This window comes from Centropristis striata, chromosome 19, assembly GCF_030273125.1.
Source record: "Centropristis striata isolate RG_2023a ecotype Rhode Island chromosome 19, C.striata_1.0, whole genome shotgun sequence".
Classification (NCBI taxonomy): domain Eukaryota; kingdom Metazoa; phylum Chordata; class Actinopteri; order Perciformes; family Serranidae; genus Centropristis; species Centropristis striata.
The window spans coordinates 18,677,837-18,685,946 of NC_081535.1; positions in this window are offsets into that span (position 1 = coordinate 18,677,837).

Below are 8,110 nucleotides of genomic sequence, written 5' to 3' on the forward strand. Positions count from 1 at the left end.
CAGATAAAGTATATATCCTCTTAAAACTTTATTAATCAATCTCTTCTAATCACAATGAAAATGAAACCACATTAACAGAGGATTCTGTCTGAAAACAAAATTATTCCAACTTTATGGGCGACCGTGTATATATATTTGGACAAATTATTACCACGGTGAACGTACTCTTCTTAAGCATTTTTAGACATTTTTTGACAAACTACACTTTGACCATTTTTGACATTTTTCCACATACTATAGTAATAGTTTAAAAAAAAAAAAGATCATAGTAGCCTGAAATATGGTGGGTTTTTTACACACTAGACTATTACCGTGATCAACATACTATTCAAAAGTGTTTTTAGGCATTTTTGGACAAACGACACTACACAGGGATGAGAATATTTTGGATGCACCAGCGTACCGAAAGATTTCTAGGGCAGCCAATATGGCATCATGCATCATGTTTTTCAGTTTTAAGGCCATAGGGAGCCCTTCATTTAGTTTTCTTCTCTAGAGGGGCACCCTCGGTTGCACTGCATCACTGTTTTTCCATTTAAGGGCACTCTTGAGTGCACTTTTCTTCACTAGAAGGCACTGCGGAGGGCACTTTGCCATGTTTTGTCCTCTACAGGGGCATTCATGAGGGCATTTTCATCACATTTTCTTCATATTTCGTAGCACTCATTATTGCATTGCATTGCATAACAATTACAAGTATGTCAGCAAGTGGCTGTGTCAGTCAACAGTTGTTTTATTCTTAATATACTGATTACATTTTCTCTCAATGAATTTCAACAGATGGCAAAAATCCACAGTGCAGGGGTCAATTATTTCACACTTCTGGTGCAGCATTGCCATGATATCTCCTCTTGTTTTGCTTCTGAACATGTGCAACAACTAAAAACATGTGGTCAGAGGACCTGAGAGACCCAGGAAGGGAAAAAAAGGGCAAAGGAGTTAGGGATATTAGAAGATGTCAGCCCACTCAGTGCCCTCAACCATTAATCATTAAGATATACTCTTTACTGGAGAACAAAGACAATACACATTTGGCAGAACAGATAGACAAGTAATGAGATGGTGTAGCTTCCAGTCAAAACTTTTTTATCTATTGTGAAATGATCATTGTTTTTTTTTCACATTTCCACATCTGCACTTCAGCACAAACATATGAAAAACAGATGACACTGTGTAATCTCTTGCAGATTGTTTGGTTAAGTAGTCTCTTTTAACACAGAGATGTAGTGCTGCATTTCAGTTTGAGAGTTACTGGAATGTGTGTTTTATCTTCCAGATGAGAGATGCAATTTTGCACAATTCAAAAGTTAAAATCCATGATTTTGTTGTTTATTGTCTCACTGTAATCAGACATCTTAAATCAAACAACTAATGTCCAACTTGGGACTGTCATTCTGTGATTAAACTGTGTATTTACATTTATTACTAGTGTCATTGTTTCCTCAAACAATGGTAAATCAATGGAGCAACATCCTTTTGAAACTGAGCGAGCCACTGATTGCATTTTCCTGTTATGTTTAACATGAGCTTGATGTTTATTGATAGCTGTTTCTAGGACTTTTGGCTACTGCAGCCTATACAATGAAAACTGCAGGGGGAAAGCGTGAGACAATGGATATATTTCCTACAGTCTATTTATAAAATTAGGACAGCAGATGAAACAGGGTCCTGTTCTGCATTCAAGGTGTTCTTTGAAGATACAGTATATTTTTTCTGCATTTGCACCTGTTTACCAGCTGCATTATTTGCATCCTCAGAGCCACTGTGGTGATTAGACAAAACAGCCTCTGGTTTGACACTGGGAAGTAGTAAACTAATAATGGCTTGTCACAAAGGCGTGTGACCTTCAGTGTATAAAATTAATGAGTAAACGCTTCAAGGTGCCCCAGAGTTGGGACTTCCAGACTTCTCAGTGGTAAAACAAACTAGTGTTGGCAGCTCTCAGGTGTGTTACTGTATGAATGTGGGACAGGGCAGGAAAGTCTGCTCTGCAAATGTTTCCCAGATCAATAGAGGCCAGATCAAACATTGCGTCTGTTTAGAGTTCACCTTCACTGCAACCAGAAGTCTGTATTTGTTCAGCTCAGTTTATCCACTAGATGCCAAGAAAGGCCATGACTATAACAACGTTTTATTTCCCTGTTATCACAATGAGTAATGTTAATGTTGTTTTGATTTATAAGTACAGAATCTTATATTAGTGGTCCATATTAAAGGACAGGGTCATATTTTTTTCATATGTACATTTCACAACAAGATCTCCAACCTTAACAACAAAATAAGAAATAAATTAAATAAATTACAATAATATGAGTGTTTGTCAAAACGAGAGCGTTTCAGGGTCGGCAATACAAAGCGAAGCGGAACTTTGTAGAAATTGCACAACACTAATTTTACATTCACGTTCAGTTCGTGGTTGTAAAGAAAAGGCTACAGTTTCATTGAATTTAGGCTACAAATCACTGATCTAGTTAAAAAAGATTTAAAAATGTATGTAAATGCCGGAATTTATGTAATTACTAGGACAACGTAACTACTACATAAACGTGAGGTACGTTTAGGGTTGTTGTAAAGGGAAAAGGCTGCAGTTTTGTTGAATTTAGACTACAAAACCATTGATCTAGGTTTATAGCAAAAAAAAGAATAGGTTGTTTGCGAATACCACCCATAACGACCCATATGAGTGTTTGTCAAAACGACCCATAAGACTGTTTGAGGGTTGGTAGTACAAAGCGGAGTGGAGCATTCTAGAAATTGCACACACGTCATTGTACATACACATACGGATTGCAGTTGTAAAGAAAAGGCTAAAGTTTCATTGAATTTAGGCTACAAAACCACTGCTCTGTAGGTTTAGGGCAAAAAACGTCCTAGTAGGGCTTTATAAAAGTTTTTAAAAAATCTACGTAAATGCTGGAAGTGATGTAGTTATGAGGACAACGTGACTACTACATAAACTTGAGGTTCACTATTGTAAAAAAAAAAAAAAAAAAGGCTGCAGTTTTGTTGAATTTAGACTACAAAACCATTAATCTAGGTTTATGCAAAAAACTTGCTGGAAATGTCTTATGAAAGACAGTAAATATATGTACATTATGGAAGCATATCGCATTCACTTGAAAAAAAAAACAACTCATTTTTTTCTTAGTAATTTATTTTTTGGTTTGTTTTTTGGAGTAATTATTTCTGTTTTAATTAGTTTTTTTTTTCCTATTTTCATGGTATTAATTAATATTATTAATTAACAGGATTTTGAAGTACCTCGATATTTCAGGAAAAAGAAATTACCCCGAAAAACAGAAATAAAATAGCAGGGGGAAAAATGACTCATTAAAACTGAAATGATTACCCCGAAAAACAAACCAATAAAAACAAAAAAATAGAAAACACACACAACTTTCCAGTTTTGGTTTTCCCTCACTGCTCATAGTCACATTTTGGTCGCAGCAAGCAGCTTTTTTAAGCGAAAAAGTTATAATTGGACAGTTTTACAGCCGAAACAGTCAGGGCACAAGGACACTGGTTCAAATAAAAAAATTTAAAAAAAAAATTATTTTACAAAGAAATGTTAAACAAAACGAAAAAACCCAAAGCAACTGAAGAAAGAGTTATAGGACCCTTAAATAGGTCAACAAAACATAACCCATAACATGCAGCACGCAGCTACAAAATCTGTAGGCTTCTTGCATTTAGAAGTGAAAGAGACATTATTATAGAGTTGATAGAGACACAAAAGAAAAGTGAATAACGTGTCAACAGTCTTAGTTAGCCAAGACAAGAGCCAGTATGGACATTAGAAATAAACAGTAGCCATTGTTTTATTACAGAGCTGGAAAGTGGGAACCTGTCTTTTAATAGTATCTGACTGTGGACAGATGCCAGTGTGTTAGGGTTGCTGACACCATGTCTCATAGGTCATGTCCTCTTACCTTCCTCACACTAAATGCAGAAATACCAAAGTGTACAGATGAGTCAGTCACTGTGAGTCTGTTATGGAGGAGTGACTGTGGTCATCGTCTCATGGTTGACGTTTTGTTTTTTACTGTTACCTGACAACTGCCTTGTCAAACTGAAACTGCCAGATGTGTTGGCTGGATGTTGATTTTTTTTAGAGGAAGCCACACTCTTATCAAAAATGTAACCGCAGAACTTTCTACTCGGTTTGGTGAACTCTTTATGGTTGTCAAGAACAGGACTGTATGAGTGCAGTTTCAGCATGGTGTACCTAACAAACTGGCAACTGAGTAACACAACACTGCACATGACTTTCTCGAAAACCTGCATATTTTCCTTGAGTAAAAAACAAGTCCTGCATTCCAAAACGTTGCTTAAGTAATATACAGGAGGATTTTCAGCAAAATGTCTTACTCATTCTTCAGAAAAATGAGATTAGAGTGTTAGTGTTGTGTATACAGTAACTATTTTTATTATTGTATGAATGATGCAGTAGACTACAGGTACATTTACTCTGGTTTAAGTACAATGTTGATGAGGATGTTTTACCACATTTATTTAAAAGCTATAATTATCATACATGCTGATTGAACTTCCCAAAGCATATCCAAGTTTCACTTCAACCAACAATAAAGTTAAAATACCTCTTACATATTAATACATTGCTTGTAATGATCAAATGATAAAGCCTAATAGTATAAAGTGATACTTGATGCAAACTTTTGCACTTTTACTTGTACTACAGTCTTTGTATACTGTGATATTACAACATTTAGGCCCACAGGGGCAAATCATTTGAATACTTTTTTCACCACTGTGTTTTTATTATCATTACTTGATAATAAGCAGCACCAGGAAGTGTTGGGTAAATGGTGGCTTGACAGAAACGGATATCCACAGAGTAATGCATAAAATAGTGTGCGTGACTTGCTGCTGTTGGTGTGTTCCTGTAAGCTAATTACTTAACAACAGATTGACTGTGACAGCTGAATTAAGTCTATTTAAGATTCTCCCTATCTTTGCAAAATTTAAACAATGCTTACATAAATGCATCAAAAATAATAATCCAATAATATATTTAGAATATATAAAACAATCTGAGTGTGGCAATTCTGCATATCAAGTACTTTCACTTTTAAAACTTTAAGTACATTTTGGTGCTGGCACTTTTACTGAAATCAGTTTTGAATGCAAGACTTTTAATTGTAGTGGAGTAATTCTGCAGTGTGGTATTAGTACTTTTACTGTAGAAAGGGATCTGAACACTTCTTCCACGACTGTTTATGACTAGAAAATCAAAGTTTAGGATGTGGGATTTGAGTGGAGAGACTCCCAAAACAATGACCTGGTCCCATGTCTGGCTAGTAGAAATGTAGTCTGAATCGTATTGCCTTGGGCTTTGGCAACCTTGGGTTTAGAGTGTATGTAGATAGAAATACGAATATGAATATGCAGTCAAAAGGGCTGGGAATACTGCCCAAGGTGTTCCCAATAAACAACGATCCGACCAATATTGGAGGGGGCCAGCCAATCCGACCACACCTAGTGGCATCTGCAACACAAAGATAGCCAGAAGAGACGGGGACGCCCCAGCCCTTAATGTGGAAGCATTACTTAGATAAAAGTACTAGTACCACACTGAGAAATTACTCCAATTCCTTCAAAACCTTACTTTAGCAAAAGGACAAAAATATCAACATCAAAATGTACATAAGTATCAAAAGCAAAAGTAATCTCTATGCAGATGCCCCCACCCAGATTGTTGTGTATAAATTCCAAATATGTTATCAGATTATTATTATTGATGCATTTATGTAAGATGAATTTTACTGTTGTCAAGGTAGGGATGATTTTAACAACTTAATATACTGTTATGTGGTTTAACTGACAAAAAAAAATATTATTATATAATATTATTATTTAATTAATTATGATTTATGTTAAGTCTCGGCCTGAAAAGTAACTAAAGTTTGTTTGTGAATTAAGGAAAACCTTTATATTTCTATCTCTGAAAATCTTTTTTTCTGGTTCTAAATGAAGTAGAACAAAAGTCAAAGTAAACACACAAGTGAGCTTTTTCCCCACGGCCGCCAGGCTGCTCAACACAATACCCCACCAGGACTGAACGCACTGTTTGCACTTTTTTATTTATCAGTATCAGTATTATCACTTACAGCACCTATCAATCCATTGCACTGTCGTCTTGTCTTATCATGTCTTGTCTTGTATGTCCTTTCTGTCAACCACATCCATGCATGACTGGCTGTATAAAATTCCAATTGTGTGTACACTATATGGCAATAAATTGAACCTTGATCTTGATCACACTCCTTTTTCTGCTGTTCTGCTGATAATAAGCTCTGAACTTGTATACTGACCATTAAAACCACTCAATCACCTTCTTACCCCACTGACCTGCATGTGCAGAAGGGCTTGAATGAGTGTGATCCCCAGTCATGGACTTGAATCTTCCCACTGGGGACAATAAGGCAGATAAGGTATCGAAGGCACTGGTTCCCTTTCACACATCATCATGACCACTACTTCTTGTAGCGTGACAGTCAGAACATCCAGAATCAGTCTTTATCAGCCTTTGAAAGGAGTGTCTCAGTCTTCTGGCAGTGATTTAGGAAAGAGTCCACACAACTCCATTATCAGGCCAGGACAGCACAGGGAAAAACATTTCCCAAGGAAGATATGAAACGTGAAGGAATCGTGTGTGAGCGGTGGCTTCGAAAGGTTTATTTCAGCATTGTTTATCTTTGTTACACAAACAGCTGGAGTGTAATTTCCAAAGAAATGTCCTGTCCAAGAATGTGACAAGCAGATTGATAACAAGTTAAATTTATTTATGAACCACATTTTAAAACAACCCATGTTGACCATGATCATAAGCACCGGTCAAAAATTACGCACATCACAAAGACTCAACAGCAAGAGAATAAAAGTATGTTTTGAACCTGGAGTGAAAAGAGTAAATGGAGGGGGCAGATCTGAAAGGGAGGGGGTGCTGTTCCACCATCTAGGGTCTACCACAGGAAGAGCAAGGTTCTCCCTGAGTGCAAGCTTAGATTGTGGGACAGCCCCAACTCAGCCGACCTCAGTGACTTGGTGGTAAAATAAAAGATTAAAAGATCTGAAATATTGGAGGGGGCCAGCCAATCCGACCACACCTAGTGGCATCTGCAACACAAAGTTAGTCAGAAGAGACAGGGACGCTTTATTACAATTTAGGGCTTCAAATGAGAAGCTATAATCGGTTCTGAACTTGACTGGTAGCCAGCAGTGGTGGAAGAAGTATTCAGATCCATTACTTATGTAAAAGTATTAATACCACACTGTGAGATTACTCCACTACAAGTAAAAATCCTGCATTCTAAACTTACTGAAAGTATCAAAAGTAAAAGTACTCGTTATGCAGAATGGCCTCACCCAGATTGTTATATATATGTTATAAATATACCATTGGATTATGCATTTATGTAAGCCACATTTTACTGTTGTCCAGTCAGGGTTCATTTCTAACATAATTTTAAACTGATCATATTTTTCATTTGAAATCTTGACCTGAAAAGTGACTTAAGATGGCAGCTTAATGTAGTGGAGTAAAAAGTGCAATATTTGCCTATAAAATGTAGTGAAATCGAAATATAAAGCAACATAAAATTGATATACTCTAGTAAAGTACACATACCTCAAAATTGTACTGAAGTACAGTACTTGAGAAAATGTGCTTTGTTTTATTCCACCACTGGTAGTCAGTGAGGAGAGGCCAGCATAGGAGTGATATGACCCTTCTTCCCGGATAAAAAAGGCAATTCTAAACATCTTTGAATAAAACACCTTTTGGTGATAGTACAAAGGAAGAAACTGGCTTGAACCTGCTTGTCTAACTGCACTTCATTTTCATTTATTAGTTTATCTAACAGGTCCTTGCACATCAACTTTTGTGTCAGAGTTTGTTGCATCTGTGTTCCCCAGGCAGGAACATATTAAAACAATACAATACAATAAAATCAATATAAACATTTAGAAAACAGTAGGCCTTCATCACATACAAACAACATCTCCATGTTGGAAAACAGTTTCTTCCATACAAGGCTTAAATCAGTTATCACATAATCGAGTTGTCTTCAGCCATCTTTTTAGTGTTGTT